The sequence below is a fragment of the Peromyscus maniculatus genome, chromosome 9 (genome assembly GCF_049852395.1).
Source record: "Peromyscus maniculatus bairdii isolate BWxNUB_F1_BW_parent chromosome 9, HU_Pman_BW_mat_3.1, whole genome shotgun sequence".
In the NCBI taxonomy this organism is placed as follows: domain Eukaryota; kingdom Metazoa; phylum Chordata; class Mammalia; order Rodentia; family Cricetidae; genus Peromyscus; species Peromyscus maniculatus.
The window spans coordinates 28,170,190-28,188,481 of record NC_134860.1 but is presented as its reverse complement, the minus strand read 5'-3'; the positions used below and the strand labels follow the sequence as shown (position 1 = coordinate 28,188,481).

The 18,292-nt window shown below is 41.9% G+C and overlaps 1 protein-coding gene across 7 annotated transcripts in view; it reads right to left on the bottom strand.

Annotated features, from left to right (window-relative positions):
• Fhit (fragile histidine triad diadenosine triphosphatase) overlaps positions 1-18,292 on the bottom strand; it is a 1,536,882-nt gene that overhangs the window by 1,290,326 nt on the left and 228,264 nt on the right. The gene's annotated exons all lie outside the window — the stretch shown is intronic.

Genomic DNA, 18,292 nt, shown 5'->3' with positions numbered 1-18,292 from the left:
AGACTGTTCATTCCCAAGGCTGTCTGTCTCTCCCTGTCCAGAAGCCAAGGTTCTGCCTACAGTAAGTCACAATGGAGGCCACTAACACAGGACAGATGAAGGAGAGCTTTGCTTGGGAGGAGGAGAACCACAGCAAAGTGCAGCCAGGAATGACTCTTCAGAAACCTCAGCAGATGGCAGGTGACTGCTTGTCTCCTAGGTTTTCTCTAGTCCTGGATCTCTGGGTTAAGTGAAAGCTCCGGAGGCAGGACGGCTTCTTTAATATACTAGAAATGCCCCCCAGGAACCTCGATGCTCTATAAGGAAACACAATGGAGGAATGACGCACATGTTCAAACAATGTTTTCTGGCATTTCAATGAAGAAAACTGTGACTCCAAGCTTCTGAGTAGATTCATTTTCCTGATAGAACAACCTAAACCACAATGCAAAAGGCATTAAGTCCTATCATGTGACATTAAAAAATACTTTCAGCCTACGATCAGCTGACGATGTACCCAGGGTAACTTTATGGCTATATCATCACAGTCTGCAATTCAAATCATGGCGGAGCTGGAAACACAGAGCTCACTAACACAGCTCGGAGCTTGTCTGCTTCCATTGCAGTGAAAAATGGCAGCAGAGAAAACCTTACTTTCCTGGAAAAAACATTATCAAATAATAAAACAATTCAGGAGTCACTTTTACAAAGTAATAACAGGCCATACATAATTGACTGCCTTTAGTCGTTGTCTCTGGGTATTACAAATCACCATTACTAGCACTTTGCACGAACTTTATTCAGGATACAGGCTGTCCATTTGGCACTGCCAGAAATGATTTTTTGCACCTTTACTGTGCACTTCACTATACTATTCTTTAGTTGCTTCCTGAGTAAAGTTCTTATATCTCCACAGTTCTTGCAGTTTGTGCTCATGAGCCATGCCCAATGGTTAGAAAAAAAGTAACTTCTAGAGCTGAATTGATTTGGATTTATGATTTCACCTCAGGCTTGCAAGAAAATACAAACTACCCTGGGAGACAAAATTCACTCCTATGAAGTCATGTCCTAACTCCCTCCATTAAGCTAAATATTGTGCTAAAAGCAGAAAAGATATACTTAACTTATACCAACTCTTTGCCTTACCAGTAGTGATAGCTGTATCCATACGATATAAATAAATAATTCATTCCAAAACTATTTGTCCATCACAAGGCTCATAGCATTGGCGACTGTAGGAGGAGGTTTGAGTATCACTTGAGAATTCTGACTTATGCCTCAACCACAGAAGGAAATTTATCCTCTCCTCTCTCTCTCTCTCTCTCTCTCTCTCTCTCTCTCTCTCTCTCTCTCTCTCTCTCTGTGTGTGTCTGTCTGTCTGTCTGTCTGCCTTCACCTCATCCACACCCCCACTATACATTTGTATGAATCATATGTGTCTATTGATTTCTGGAAATGACAAAAATGTAAGTTTAGACATGTTGTGAGCATAAAAAAGACAGATTTCAAAGACTGGCAAATAAAAGGGTGTAAAGTACATCTCATTAATAGGTTTTAGAAGCTGGAGAGATAGCCTGCTTTACAAGCATGAAGAACTGAGTTTGCATCTCAGAATAATTAAAAATTAAAATAGAAATGCTGGATGTAGCGGTACACACTTACAATCCCAGGACTGGGATGGCAGAGACAGGCAGACCCTTGGGCTCACTGGCCAGCCAGCCAATGAACTCCAGGCCAGTGAGAGACCTTGTCTCAAAAGAAAAACAAAAGCCAAAAACAAAGTTAAGTGTTCTGAAGGAATAACACCCAAGGTTGTATACTGGCCCCTACACACACACACACACACACACACACACACACACACACACACACACACACATGCTTACCCGAATACACATATGCACACAATACAGTTTCCAAATATTGATTCCATGCTGTAATTGTAGTATGTTAGATATATTAAATGTTATATTATGACAAGACATATATAAAAGACATATATAAAAGACAATTACTAGTTTTAAATACTTTACATTATTACCAACTATTAGGATATAAAGAAATGAAAGTTAGTAGTTAGACATTACAATAGAAATTGTAGTCATATTAGATATGTTTTAAAAATTGAGCAGATATATTTTAGACAGGTCATCTTCAAACCCTTCAGAGATCTAACGAATATGGCATTTAAAATATTTTAATAACTTAGAAATTTTTCTTTTTTGAGACATGTCAGCTCCTGGCAGTACCAATCTACTTCAGAGAAAATATGGGCATTGAAGAAACTACATATGGAGTTAATTTTCATTGTGGCAAAAGTTAGCCACTGGACAACAAAGTATCCTCAAATCAACAGGACAAAATGGACAGACAGAACACAAAACAAAGGACTACCGATTCCTGCCAAAACAAGTATGGTTATGGCTTTATCAGAAGGCATCTTCTGAGGCCAGGACAATATGGCACCATCCCTGAAGTGGCCTTCACAATCTGGAAAAGGTACAGTGCCCTTTTCTTTGAAGGCAGCTAAACAGGCAGTGGGCCGATGGCTTCTGTTGTACAATGGAACAGCAACTGAAAGCTCACGCCTCTCAATAGTAGACTGGCATTTAATAGAGGGATGTGGAGAAGGGCATGCTTAGATGAAGCCATATATACACAGCCAAGAAGAATGGACAGCTAAATTCAAAAACCATCAACAATTTCCAGAATTTAAAATCCTGAATCATGACATGACACTAGTGGAATTCAGGTGTTTCTGGTACATGGACTGCTCTCACCCAGTGTGAGGTTAAACTGTTGACCTTGTGTACAACCTACTTCACAAATGAGTCTGTCAGATACCATAAGCCTATAGGCTGAAGATGATGCCCCAACACTGTGGAAAAACCTCAGGTGACTGTCCAGGCAGCTGGCTGTTTCTGTCAACTCACAAAATTTTTGGAAGTTGCTTTTGTGCACTTCCTGTTTTTATTTTTGTTAGCTAATATTATTTCCTTCTTGGGTCTCTGAGGGAGTTGAAGATTAGTTAGTTATAGTTAAAGATTAATTAGGATAGAAAGTAAAATAGATACATTTTGGACTTACTAAAATAGGATAGATAAGGGAATTAATTTCTCTGATTTGTCAAATACAAATGGACTAGACATCGTTTAGGTATTTGTTACTTGTATATATTGTATATAGTTATTGTACTTTTGTATATAGTTTTTCTTTTGTTAGTTATAACCTTTTGCCTTTTTTCTTTTTATTAAAATAGAAAAGGGGAAATGTGGTGATATTTTATTTGTACTAAAATGTTATTTTAATTTTATGTTAATAAATAAAGTTGCCCTGGGGTCAGAGCTATTAGAGCCATAGTAAGAGCGTGGTGGTTAGAAGAGCTAGGTAGATTTCTGTGTGTTCAGGGATACAGCCAGTATTGGAGACATACGCCTTTAAGACCTGGAGGGCGGTACTTACAGGCAGTGATGAGGCAGTCATGTGGTTGGGTTTACAACCAATGAGAAGGCAGAACAGAAAGATTATTTAAACAGGGACACAGGAAGTACCTCTCTCTCTCGGGGAAGCTAGGAGCACTGCAGGAGGTAAGATTTTATCTCTGAGCTCTGACCTCTCGGCTTTTCTCTTTTACCTTGGCTCTGTGTTTCTTATTTTAATAATTCGATTGGTTACATCTACAAAGATATATTTGGTCTTCATCCAGTTTCTTGGACTCTTGTGACTCCTACAGTGTTTGTACTATCTGGAATTAATCTTTTGTTTGCTAATAATTTGACCAGTTCTGGGCAGCCCCTAGGTAACTGCAGAATGGGGTCTCTTTACCAAAACATTTAAGGGAAGATTAGATGTTTAAGATTTTCAGCCTCCATAGAGGAGGGGACATAAGTTGAAGCTTCATTTGATCACCAAGAGCCAGTGACCTGATCAATCAAACCCATCTAAGCCCTCAGAAAATGCTAGAAAGGCAGGGTTCGCAGAACCTCAGGGGTCACTGAACCCCTGAGGCTTCCTTGGTGGGGCTCACAGACAGGGTATGGAACTTCCCCTCTCCCTCTCTTTCCATTTCTTCCCCTGTGTCACGGCCGAGGCAGCTCTTCATCTGTGTCATCTGCAATATTCTTTCTAATAGACAAGTAAGGTGAGGGTCAAGAGGATCCCAGCGTACAGCTTGTGGGTCAGGAGGACAACACAGACAACCCAGGGTATGTAGCTAGTAGCGGACAGAAGTCAGTCTTGAGGATCTGGGATTTCAACCTGATGCCACCTCCAGATAGCTAGTGTCAGGTCAATTTGAATTCTAGGACAACCACGGTCTTCTCTTGTCTTTTTTACTGTCTTCATTGTTGAGACGAAATCCCTAATGAGAAGCAACGTGAAGAAGGATTTACTCATGCTTACAGTTTCAGGGTATACATCCCAGCTTGGTGGGGAAGCCACAGCAGTGTGACTAGGAGGCCGGATGGTCACACTCAGGGTATACATCCCAGCTTGGTGGGGAAGCCACAGCAGTGTGACTAGGAGGCCAGATGGTCACATTGCATCCACAGTCAAGAGGCAGACTGTGGAGAAGTGGGATAGGCTGTAAAACCACAAGGCCTTCTCAGTGAGGCACTTCCTCTGAGAAGTCCTCCAGGCTCTCAACAACCTTCACAGAGGAAGCACCCCCAGCCAGGACCAAGTGTTCAAACCAGTGAGCTCAAAGGGAACATCTCATACTCAAACCACAGCACCTCCCAGAGCTGACTGACTTCCTACTGGAGAGGTGAGGAGTATCCTGTAGATGTGGTGTTAAAAGCATGATGTGAGGATTAGGGGAAATGGGTCTGAGTCTCTATAGCATCAGATGCAGTTAAATAAAATACATTACTAAAATCAACTATTTCACTTAATTTCTACAAGTCTTTAATTTGGCTATTAAAAATGTTTATTTCCTTACATGGTTCATGTTGCCTTTTACCTGATCCATGTGTATGTATATACACATACATAACCTCTCATTATTCTAGATCGATCCCAGGGGAAATCATTTAATACATCTTCTGCCTTGAAGGTCAACAGAACAACTTGTGAGATTCCTGCCATACGGAATTTAACAAGAATCTCAACTGAAATTCCCTCCAGTCCCAGCACATCTGAGCTGTCTGAGATGCGTGGGGAGGCTCCTCTCTGGGCTCTCCCTCCTCACAGCTCTTCGTGTAGTAAGAACACAGTTGCCATCGCCATGGGTCTCTCTGCTTCCCACCCTGAGCTGATGTCACTCACAAGGTTCCGAAGCAAGCTGCAAAGACACCCGACACACCCTGGGCGCCGCCCTGGTTATAATTCACTGCTGCTTTAGGTCCCTGTGGACTGCTCTCTCTTTCACTCTCCAGCACTCCAGTTACCTATTTTGCTTAATAAATTACCATAGTGTGTAAATGTGTACAATCTCTAAACCTGTAAGAACTGCCTTGAAGAATGAGTTTTAAAAATACCACACTTAAAAAAATGAGTGATCTCTCTATTGCTATTGTAACGAGTAGGGATTTATACCAGAAAAATTCCAATCACAGTAGCTGCTTCTTCCTTGGGTAAGTGGTTCTTAGGAGGTGCATTTTAAAGAGGATGACTTTCCAGTGAACACTTTAATTTTAATTTAACCTTTCCAGAAAAAAATGAAGTGCTTTGTGTAGATTCTTTGGGCTTTATTTAAGGCCTAAAAATTAGTTCTGAACTGTGATAATTGTGGGCTTAGGAATGCAATCATCGCAAGCACCACTTCTCACCCATTTATAAGCCCTGCAGATCAGGAGCTGCTGTTTATTGCCAGCTCAAAGGTGGCAAGTTACTTAACTGTGAGGCTGAACTTAACGTCAAAGTGCCCTGGGATGACTGGAGGCAAAGAGTGGGCAAGTCTGATGATAAAGGAGTGGGAGGCAGGCTGCTGGGTACTGCTTGCTAACCATTAACTTTAATTAAAACAGAGTGATGTAGTAGTGAGGCGGAGTGTAAAGGTTACGGCGAAGCAGAGAGTAGCCACAGAAAGGACAGCAGACTTCCATCATCAGCATTGGTGACCTTGCTCTAAGTCTGGCTCTCTGTTCTTGCTCTTAAGACCTGAGATAAATTACGTTGCTTGTATGTTGTCATTTAAAGAAAAATGGGAAGCCCCAAAGTTTGGCCGTGAGAAATGTTGGTGTCCATCATAAAGCAGCTAAACTACTTCTAAACAACTGGGGATGTTTCTGAGTCTGTGCTGCGTGGGTATGGTCGGTATTAACCAAGATATCATGTGGTGGTGACTCTCTTCCCTTTAAAATACAGAGATCCCTTGAAGTCTGTTAAGATGAATGGTTTGTTCTTTATGTATGGGGGCACTGTAATTGAAGTCATTGTGAATATTTAATCACTTCCATATAGCACTGTGCCTAAAGTACTGAACATTCAGATATGGAGATCATCCAAACATGAGTTAATGAGCACATGTTTGATATATGGTATGTTCAGAGGGATTATTACTCTTTAGTAATAATTCAAGAAAAAAAATTCAAGAAAAACATATTTCATCTCCAGCCTCTCCTAAAACTTCAATTTGGAAAACAATAACAGAAAATATTAATTGCCTAAATATTTTTATTACAAAGTAAAAGAAACTGATGTGCTGAGTCCCGCCCCAGATGCCTTTTGAGGCATAGGTCTGTTGTTGGCATTCCTTATTTTTTTAACCAAGGCCATTTACTGGGGTATAGTGTATAAGAAAATGTATTTCTGCCCTCTCAGGATGCCACAGTAAACAAACGTACTCTCTGCCTTTGGCAGTGAACAGTTTCCTCCACGTGCAGTCTTAGCAGCCATGCTCTGTGAGGTTTGCAGCCACAGCAGCAGAAGGGAACCTGCAATGGTGGGTCCACCTTCCTGTGTTTGTCTGCATATATCTTTGCTTTAGTTTACCAGGCACCAATATTCTGGCATAATCATCTTGCTTTCTTCTCTTAAACAACTAAACTGAATACCTTGAGCCAGAAATCTCACTTGGCAACAACCAGCTGGGTGGTGGGGCACCCTCTCATGTTTACTATAGCACTATGCATAGTAGATGCCCACTGAGGGTGAGTGGGTAAAGGATGTACGATGAAATCTTGTAATCAGGAACAGCACAAATGAGTCTCAAGGCATGTGTTAAGTGCAATAGAATAAGCCAGACACACGAAAACAAATGCTACATGTCCTCATGCATATAAGAAACTGTAGCGACTAAGCTCAAAGAAGTGAAGAATGATCACCAGAGCTGGGAAGAACGGGCCAAAGAAACTGGTCATCAGACAGGAAACTGCTGCTGGATGGGAGGGATGAGGTCCAGAGTCTGGTCATAATATGGTGACTGCAGTAAGTAATTGTATACTCAGACTGGCTAAAAGGGGAATTGTTTTCATGCTCTCAACACAAATGGATGCCAAACATCCTAGACGATGTTCTTATTATGTGTGTGGATCAGAATATCAGCCTGCACTCCACATCAAAATCTCTATACCACAAACCATCAGCAAAGTTAACAGAGAGCTCACAGAATGAGAGACTATCTTTACCAGCTACACTTCCGACAAGAGGCTAACATCCAGGAATTACATAGAATTGCAGAAATGAAACACTAAGAAGTAAAACTGCAAATCAGTAAATAGACAAATGAACCGAATAGAGAGTTACCAAAAGAAAAAGAAAAAGAAACACAAATAGCAAAAAACAAAAAACAAACAACAAAAACAAGACAAAAAAACTATTTTAAAAAGTGTTCAATATCCCTACCCTCAGGAAAATGCAAATTAACACTCCTTTTAGGCATTACCTCACCCCAGCCAGAATGGCTATCATTCACAAATCTGACGGTAAATGTTGGAGAACACATGGAAAGAGAGGAACCCTTACTGTTGGCCAGTTTTATGTCAGCTTGATGGAAGCTAGAGTACTTTTAGAAGAGGGAACCTCAGTTGAGAAAATGCCCCCATCACACAGTCCTGTGGACAAGCCTCTGGTACATTTTCTTGATTAATGATTGATGTGGGAGGGTGGTGCCACTTTGGGGCTGGTGATCCTGGGTGCTATAAGAAAGCAGGCTGAGCAAGCTGTAGGGAACAAGCCAATAACGAACATTCATTCAGTGCCTTTGCTTCAGTTCCTGCCTCCAAGTTCCTGCCTTGAGTTCCTGTCCTGACTTCCTTAGATAATGAACTAAAAGCTAAAAGGTGAAATAAACTTTTCTCCCTGGGTTGCTTTTGGTCATAGTATTTGATGACAGCAATAGAAAAGTAGCCAATATAATGTGGTACAAATTAACATAGTCTTTGTGGAGATAATTTGGAGGGTCCTCAAAAAATTTAAAATGATATTAGCATATAACCCAGCTCTTTCACTCCTAGGCGCACACCCAGAGAACTTCGTACCCACCATAAAGGTATTTGCACCTTCCTGTTTACTGATGCTTTCTTCACAAAAGCAGATAACTGAAACTAATGTAGTTGTTTATCAACAGATGAATGGATAAGGGAAATATTATACATGGCACAGTTGTAAAGAAAATGCAGTTAAACAGTTTCAGGAAAATGGATGGACTTAGGATGTATACTATTATGCAAGATAGTCACAGAAAGAGAAAACAATGTTCTCATGTATGTGTGTAAATACATGCACGTTTGGATACAGTATAACGTGAAGAAAGGAGAACAAGAAACGCTAAATACAGGGGAGGAAGGGCTGAGTGCAGAGAATGAAGACAAGTCATGAAAGAGGACAGGAACTGACTGGTTTCTGTTCTAATTCTGTCATGGGCTTTTTGGGGTTGGTAGTAGATACATGCATAGAATATATTCAAGACGGAAAGTGTAAAATGTAATGTGAAGTTCCCCAGCTGATGTTCTGAACGCCTGTTCTAACCCCACTGAAGCTCACTGAGTGGTGCAGAGTTGAAGTCCCGTTCATTTGGGTGGGTAATGTCTTTATTTATTTGCAAGTTTTTTTTTTTTGAGGAAAAGATTATGGCATTAAAAAATAAAAATAATTAAAAGTCACAGCCTTTGTCTGTCTCTCAGTATTAGAAGCCATGTAACTATTTTATGAAAGATAAATATTATTTCACACATTTTGAAGAAGAAACTAAAGCTGGAAAGGACCGAGGTCCAGACATGGCCATGGCTTTCTGAACAGGGCTCCTAGGCCTATCGAAAGGAGAGCAAAAGGGACAAATGGAATCGCATGACATCAAACAAAACAATTCCCAGAGTGAAGAGATGACCTACATTAGAGGAGGAAAGTTTTCCATCTATTCACCAGACAGTGGATTAATATCCAGAATACAGATCCAGAACTCAAAGAATTAAAATGAGAAAAGAAAAATCATCCAGGTAATAAATGGACAAATGAGCTAAATTGACACTTTAAAAAGAAAGTCAGTTGACACTATGGAAAAAAAGTGTTCAACACCTTAAGGCCACAGGTAAATGCAAATGAAGACTACACTGAGATTCTGTGCCATCCCCGCCAGGGTGGCTAGAATCAACATGGCGAAGAGCTGAGGGGACCAGGAAGGAAGCTTGCTGTTGGTGGGTGGGACTAGCAAATACTGCAGCCAGTAAGGAATCAGTGTAGAGGCCTGAAAAACAGAACCTAAAAATAGGACTACCATATAACCAGCTATATATTCCACACATACCACAGAACTGCTGGGTATATACTTAATGCTCTCAAGCTCGATGCACAGTAGAGATGCTTAAATAACTCAAGAAAAAACACACATGTTTTCTTCCAAGTGTGGGGCCTTCCAAAACAAAACAACAACAAACAAACATGCAGAGAGGAGACTACGACTTTTAGGGAAGAGAAAAGGACTAGAAGGGGAGAGAACATAAGGGGTTGGTTATGATCAAAGCATGTCATGGTCATGTATGGAAATGCTACGATAAGGGGCTGGGGAGATGGTTTAGCAGGTAGAATACTTGCAGTGCAGGCATGAAAACCTGCGCTTGGATTCCCAGCACCCCTGTAAAAAGCCAGGCATAGAGGCAAGCACTGGGAATCATAGTTCTTGAGAAGCTGAGACGGGGATATCTGGGGCTTGTCAGCAAATCTAGCCAAATTTCTGCCCCCCTCCAAGTTCAGTGAGGGACTCTGTCTCAAAAAATAAGGTGTAAAATTATCAAGAAAGACACCAACATTGACCTCTGACCTCCACACTGAAATGCACAAATACATGCACATGCCCTATAATCACAGAGAGAGAGAGAGAGAGAGAGAGAGAGAGAGAGAGAGAGAGAGAGAGAGAGAGAGAGAGAGAGAGAGAGAGAGAATGGTACCATAAGACTCATTATCCTGTCAATTAATATATGGTAGTAAAATGTGTAAAGGACTCTCCATAGGTGAGTAAGCTTTGTTAACACACTTATACTTTTATTAGGTGTCTATTGGAAGACAATAAAGTCAAATATATAAGACCTCTATATCAACTTCTGTAAAAGATTTGGTTGGCTTCACCTTGGTTTCTTCCAAGGTGTGACATAATCCAGACAGAGAAAAGCTTAAATGAACAAGTACAGGAGTCACTTCAGGTACATGGGAGCTCTCCACACTGCTAATCTAGGGCACTGTGGGAAATAAATCAGGAGAGAGCTGCTCATGGTGGGAGGTGCAGACTAAATAATGTGGAAGCCCCGTGTGTGTACACTGCACTCAGCCGGGGGCCAAAAAAAGAAGCTTAGGGATAATGCCAGGACCATCATGTCTCTTCTCCCAAGCTCCAGATTAAGGCAGAAAGTCAAATGATATGCCACATGGAGAACACAGTCATAGGAAGCATGTTTGTGGCTTGCGGGGACTAACTATTAACAGCAGCAGCAGGAGATACATTTTCTGAAACAATAATCCAGAAACCCCTGTGTCTGGGGACAGCGCTTCATCAAAACAGTCTTGAGAGAGAGAAAGGGATCCTAGCCAAGGCTCCCTGGCTATGGACTTCAAGAACAGGGGGTATGCACAACATTCCAACTTGTCATTCTTCAAAAAGAAGATTGTAAAGTCAAAGTGATTATCCTCTAGAATGGCGGTTAAAAACAAAAGACACTGTGACCCAGAGAAGAGACTAACTGCAGTCTCTTCACAGAAGGCCTGCCATTTTAGGAAGACAGCAAGTAACCATCAGAAGACTATTTAGGCAGGGTGGGCTCATGGAATACAGATTTGACACACGGAGCCTGAAGAGTTTTCCAGGCTGCCGTGAGAGCTGCACCTGTGGCAGGAAGGAGAGCAGCCAGGAGGAGGGCATGAAACTGGGTTCCCAGGGGCAGCTCTGGAGGGAGGCACAAGGAGGAAGTGGCTCCCTCAGGAGATGCTAACGGAACACCAGAAACGGAGCAGCTTATAAAAAAGCAGAATTTATTTCGTACAGTCTTAGAGGCCGAGAGGCCTCAAATCAAGTCCCCAGTAGATTCACAGATGTGAAAAGGCTTCATAGATCACGTCTTACTTCTATGTCTTAATATAGTGTAAAGGACCAGCTAGCCCAATGGCAATTCTTTCACAAGAGTAGTGACTTCATTCATAAGATTGGATTGAGACTACCTAATCACCTCCTGTACAAGTTGGGGTACTCTCGAAGAACAGGTGATGAAACACTATGTATTGCAAAGGGTTATCCCATTCAGCCTGGGGAAGCTGCCCATCAGTAGCTGCTTTAGTCCACAAGTCTAGGTGTCTTAGAAGTCCAAGGTGGTGAAGGATGCTTCCTGGAGCCACTAGCCTTTGGTTTACATAAGAAGCCAGAAGAAGCGGGGTTCCAAGTAAGTGACAGCAGCAGCGGTGGCGGCGGCGGCAATAACAACAGAGTATGTATACACACCAAGGAACAAAAGCAGACAGGCAGGAGCAAAGCAAATGCTCTTTCCTCAGACCACTCTCTACCTATCTGGGCTAAGATCAGCCACCATCAGATGGAACTGCCCACTCTGTCACGTCTCTCAATGACCTACAGTTGAATCAAGTCAACAACAGAGATTAGGCATCATAACTTCCATATACCCCACATCCCTTAAGGGGTTAGAATGTTCACATAGGTATTTAGTGGGAGGCCAACAATATTCCTCTCAGAGTATGGAGTGTCTTGATCTGGCTGAGAAGCAGAGGACTTTCCAGTCCTTGGTGTTCACTTACTGAAAACAGGCTACCTCACAAAAGAGGTACCTTTAAGAGAGAGCTATGAGGGGACTAAGTTCTCAGTTTATAACACAGGCAAAGTATGAGAGGCTATGCCACTCCTCTGCCTCCAAGTGGTTAAATCGCTTTCAAGCTCTGCCTTTGAGGGAAGTTGCTTAAACTTGTAATCTTAAAGCTCCCATAAGGTGGACGGCACTTAAACACAGCAGTGAAGCCTTGTGGGGGCGGCTTAGTTGGTAAAGTGCTTGCTGAGCAAGGAGGGGGACCCAAGCTGATATATACTGCACCCATGGAAAAATCAGAGCATGTGGGGTGTGCCTATCATCTTAGTACTGAGGAAGTGCAGACAGGAGGAAACCTGAAACCTGTTGCTCAGCTGCTCTGCTCAACCAGTGAGCTACAGATTCAGAGAGAGACACAGTCTTTAAAAGTCAGGTCAGGAGCAATAGAAAACATTCAACATGGATGACTAGCTCCTACATGCATGTACATATACACACATACAAGAATACACACACACACACACACACACACACACACACACACACACACACACCATGCACACTCTCTTAAAATAAAATGAAAAGGCCAAAGGCTATAGTGCCTACACTGACCATAAAAAAATATGTCTAGGAAAATTTTTAAACCAATTCTTTGATATCAAAGGGCTTCTTAAATCCTAAACCTATGGAAGAAGATGAGGTGTTGATCAATTTTTCCAACCCTTGGAAATATAGCCTAGAGAAATCAACTTAAATGGAAAGCAGAATGGTGTTGGGCAATGGTTCCCAGTCCATTGGTTTCATCCCAATGGTTTCAGTCCATCATGGCAGGGGAGGGGGCAGAGCAGGGCACAAGAGGCCACGGCAGCCAGGAAGCTACCCATGCTGCACTATGGGCTCCCCCTGCTCCCTTTGTGTGTCATTGAGGGGCACTCAGTCTGTGGGATGGGGCTTCCCAAATCTTTAGGGTGGATATTCTCACCTTCAGCCTTCCTGGAAAGACTCTCCCAGAAACACAGAGTTGTGTTTTACAGTTTAGATGCTTCTCAGTCCCACCAAACAGATAATAAAAATCAATACTCATAGAGGGTGTGAACTCATTTCTCTGGGATTCTTATACCTAATTATAAGGAGTATTCCTGGAAAAGAACAGAACTTGATTAAATATAGAAACAAGAAATAAAGATGACTTCAGACACCAGAATTTTTGGTACAACCATGTTATGACTTCCCTTCTTTTGTGAAGTTTGGGTTTTGTTGATTGGTTGCTTGTTTTTATTTTTCCTTTACTTTTTTTTTTTAACAGGGTCTCTCTATGTAGTCCTGGCTGTTGTAGGCTGGCCTTGAATTCACAGAGATCTACCTGCCTCTAGTTTCTATTATTCCCCACACTGTGCTCTAGAGATGCCCATAGGCCCAGAGAGCAAATGCCTCCTCCCAATCAGATCAGTTAGAAATCAAGAGGAAGCACCAGGGCATCCCAGCCCCCACTCTATCACAGAGCAGTGACTTGAACCCAGTCCCTCCTCAGCAACAGTGAGGTTCTAGGCCATCCCCACCACACCAAAGGCAAGGAAAGAGTACCTAGAATATGGAATACAGAATTCTCAAGACTCACAGAAGAACTACAAACGATTAAAAAAGGGGGGCAAGACACAGAGAGACATTTAGCATCCCCAGCCACCCAACAAATGCAGCTGAAGCCCACAAGAAGATACTGTTAACCACCATAAGCCTGGCTGAAATGAACAAAACAAAATAACAACATCTGTTAAGGATGCAGAAAAACCAGTCCATTTCTGGTAGGAATGCACAATCTGGGAAATGGTAAGGCAAACCTTTTGAAATCTAAAAACCAATTATTCTACATTCTACCTTACCTTCTTATGGAAATCTATACATGATTTGCTCATGATGATCTAGTCATGGAAGTTTTCATATAATCCACAAATGAGTAAATGCTGAAAGTTAAATCCACAATATGAACCATTACTTGGCAAGACAAAGGGATGCACATTTGATACAAAAACTGAGTGAGCATCAGGAAAATCATGCTGCTATGGGAAGGAGTTAATTTCAAAGTGAGACATGCAGCATGATTACTTTTAAATAATGTTCATTTACCACAATAGTTTTGCATATTAACAACAGATTCATTATGAGAATAATGTGTAATTAAGGAGTAGCATGAGGAGTCTTCTGGTGATGATATAGTTGAGTGTGTTGGTACAGGCTGTGGTTTCATGTAGCTATACATGGTGAAACTGCATAACTCCACATGTGCACATGCAGGCATCACCACCTGGGTAACACATCTGCAATGTGCATACTCTGCACTGAACTACTGTTATTTTGCTTGGTTTTACCTCACACCATAGTTCAGCAAGATAAAACAATGGGGGGAATCTCATAGGGCAGAGGTTCTCACCCTGTGGGTTGAGATATTTACATTACAATTCATCATATTAGCAAAATTATAGTTATGAAGTAGCAACAAAAATCAATTTAAGGCTGGGGGTCACCACAGCATGAGAACTGTATTACAGGGTCACAGCATTAGGGAGGTTGAGAGCCACTGCCACAGGGCTTCTCTATTAGTTTCTGTTAAGCTATAATTATTATAAAAGTTGACTTTTTTCCTTTTTGGGGTGTGTGTGTGTGTGTGTGTGTGTGTGTGTGTGTGTGTGTGTGTGTATGCACGCACATGCCAGAGGAATGTGTTTGGTCCTGCTCTGTTACTCTTCTTATGAGACATGATCTCTCGGTGAACCTGAAGCATGCAGTTCGGGCTAGACTGTCTGGGCAGTATTTTCCTATGAGAGGCTAGTCTCTGATCCAAAACTGCTTGGGTGACAGACATGTGCAGCTTCAGGGTGGGTGCTTAGGATTTGAACTACTTGTACAGTAGGTGTTCTAACCCATTAAGCCATCTCCCCAGCCATTAAAGTTTAAAATGTTGTAACTGACATATCACACACACACACACACACACACACACACACACACACACACACACACACACACACACACCTATGTTTAGAGATACAATGTGGAATTATTAAATTACTCTAATTAATACAATCTACTCACCCCACTCATACTCTTTTTGCACTAAAGCCCTTGAAATCTGCTCTCTCACAAGTTTAAAAAAGACGCCATTGTTTACTGCAGCCACTGTGCTGTGCATTCTCTGAGATGTCTGTCTCCCGCTTGGCACCCTTTGTCCACACCTGCCCAGCCCAGTCCCTCCCTCTCTCACATAACCACCACGCTACTTGTTACTACTGTGACAAAATCAGAAGTACTGGGGGCTTTTCTTTTAATCAAACTTTCTTATTGAAGGGAGTGAAAAATCAGTAATGTTAAGTATTTATTCTTCTTTTTCATAAAAATGACCCCTGCGTTTATTATAAATAATCACAACCTATTATAGATGCCCTGGCCTGTAACGGTCTCTACATCGCATGGCCCTGCACTGCTCACTTTGGCTGGAATCCCCACCATGGAGGAGTGGCGCCATTGCCCTGGGCTCTGCTGTCCCCAGCCCATCTGTGCTCTGTCCCTCTCCCATCCCAGGCATCAAGGATGCTGCTGAGGTGGTTGTTGCAGTCTTTCCTCATCAAACATGGCCTGCATTCAGCGGCTTGTGGCATTTTACAGTGGCACAAAAACACTAAAGCACCACAGAAGGGCCTTGGGTGTTTATATAAATAATTTATTGTATATAAAATCTCCCAAGAGAAATCTGAGTCAGTCTACAGAGAGCCACTGTCTCAGGGGACCCATGCCATTTGTCTGTAAATCCAACACACTGCAAGCCATTTGCAATCTGCAAAGAAAAAAATCCATCCAAAGGGGAACTGCATACTGTTACTGCTTTGCAAGATTAAGAAACTCATTCTGGTTTAAACTTTAACTGAATACACATTCTTCTCAAACAAGACAGTAAAATCCAGCCATTGAATTGACCTAGCATTGCTAATTTATCCTTCTGACATGTAAGTGTATCAAAATGTTGGTGATGAAATCCTTTATGTATTTTTGTTAATTCTAATATTCAATTATAATTTCCATCTTAGTCACTGTGCTTATGCCCCTTAGAAGCCAAAGCTTTAACTGCTCTAGTGCTGATTCTTCCAGCACTTATTGTTAATTAAAAGGTAAAAACTATTACTAGAATATCTGCAATCAGGCTTTCAAAGCCAGAAACATCAATATCCAGTAATTGAGAACATTTTGGAACAAAATTTTAATACGCAAAAAAGTCAGAAGAGGGGAAATGTTCTTTATTATTTCAAATAGAAATCAGATCAGTATATCCTACTGAAAAGTTGTAATTGCCCATGCCTTCCAGGCTTCTGTCCAAATTTTTCCTATAGCAGATGTTAAAGAAAAGGAATGTTGCCAGGCTTGTCCATTTCCGCAATGTTTACAGATACAGCACACCAACAGTTAATGTACTTCTGGGCTGAACCTGATTCTCCTCTCTGAGGTGGGCAGATGGGTCCCTAAGTAAATGCTATGCTGAATGTGGATAAACCGTAGTGGTGAACTGTGTTGAAGGCACAAACTAGTCCATACCCAAAGGGGTGCAAAACCCAATATTAGAATTGAATGGATAATACAAACAAAAGGTCAAGAGCAGAAAAGGCATGTCTTGGAACAAAACCCTTAACACCAGAGCTAATGGTAAGCCTGACTTGACCGAATACCAGCCTACTGGTCATAATGGTAACTGACTCAAGTGTGTTCCACATCTTCATCAACTCTCCCATACACCAAGACACACCATCTAAATTGTGTGCCTAGTGTTCATATGCATTCCAGAAAACAATGCCCCATGACCCCTACTTTTGACTATCCAGGATTCTGGCAAGACAAATTGGCCAACTCAAATTAGAAATATTTGGCAAAGTTTTAATGAAGGGACTACTTAACAAAACTTTGGAAAGAGTATAGGGAAAGTTGAGCGCATATCCAATACTCTAGATCTGTTCTCATCCTTCAGTGTAAGAGGAAAGAAAGTGCCAATCAAACCAGGAAGGAGAATGTGAGCAGAGAGGTCCGGCTCCTGAGGAGTCACCTTCTGTAGAGAGAGCAGTCAGCCAAGGCAGACCCACAGCAGGAGAGCCAGGGCTGCTGCTCCTTTCTTCCTTCAGGCTTTGAGTTCTTCTTGGTCCAAAGGAAAGATCATTGATGAAGTCTGTAGGAAAGGACAGTCTCTACTATTCAGGAACCAACAACTGCCTGTGCAGTTTGGGAAAACTAAATGATACAATACTTAAGTGAGCTAATAAGTACAGAATAAGTTTTCTACTATATCATTAATTGCACAATTATCTGTGCATCCTGTCATTTTGTCCCCACATGAGAGGCACTGAGAAAGGGGCCCAGGCCTCTGGGTGGATCCTGTGATTGCAGTGCAGTGCTGTTTGCTACATGAACAATGTCATTTCCTCCCCAGAGTCATCAATCCCAGGAGAAAAGTCGAAAAGGAGCACTTCAGTACATGACCCAAGGAGGTTATGAGTGTGACAGGGACTCTAATCTGCTGAATTCCTAAGCAATTACCTCTCTCTTCCTCTATATGATGAGTTGTACAAGACTGTCTGTCCACATCAGAAACTATGTTGTATGTATGTGTGCACACATGTGTATATGTGTTTGTGTATATTAAGGTGTGCATGCATGAGTATGTGTGTGTGTGGAGGAGAGAAGACAGCCTCAGCTGTCATTTCTCAAGTACCAACAACTTCGTTTTGGGGGACAGGGTTTTTCACAGGGCCTGGGGGTGGCCAATCAGACTAGCCTGTCTGCCCAGTCAGCTCAGGACATATGCCTGTGTTATCCTTCCAAGCACCGGCACTATAAGCACACACCAACACACCTGTTTTTTTTAAAGTGAGTCTAGGTATCTAATTCAGGTCCCCATCCTTTTGCAACAAGCACTTTATTGCCTGAACCATCTCCCCAGCCTAGAAAATGTTTCCATCCAATGAAGGAGAAATAGTTACTCAGTGCCGATGACCCAATTTAGGACTAGCACTGTAAATTGAGTCAATGACTGTTAGGTCTGCAGAGGAGGAGGAGGGAGCAGGAGGAGGTGGGAATGATAGTTTCTGTGGTGAGCGACG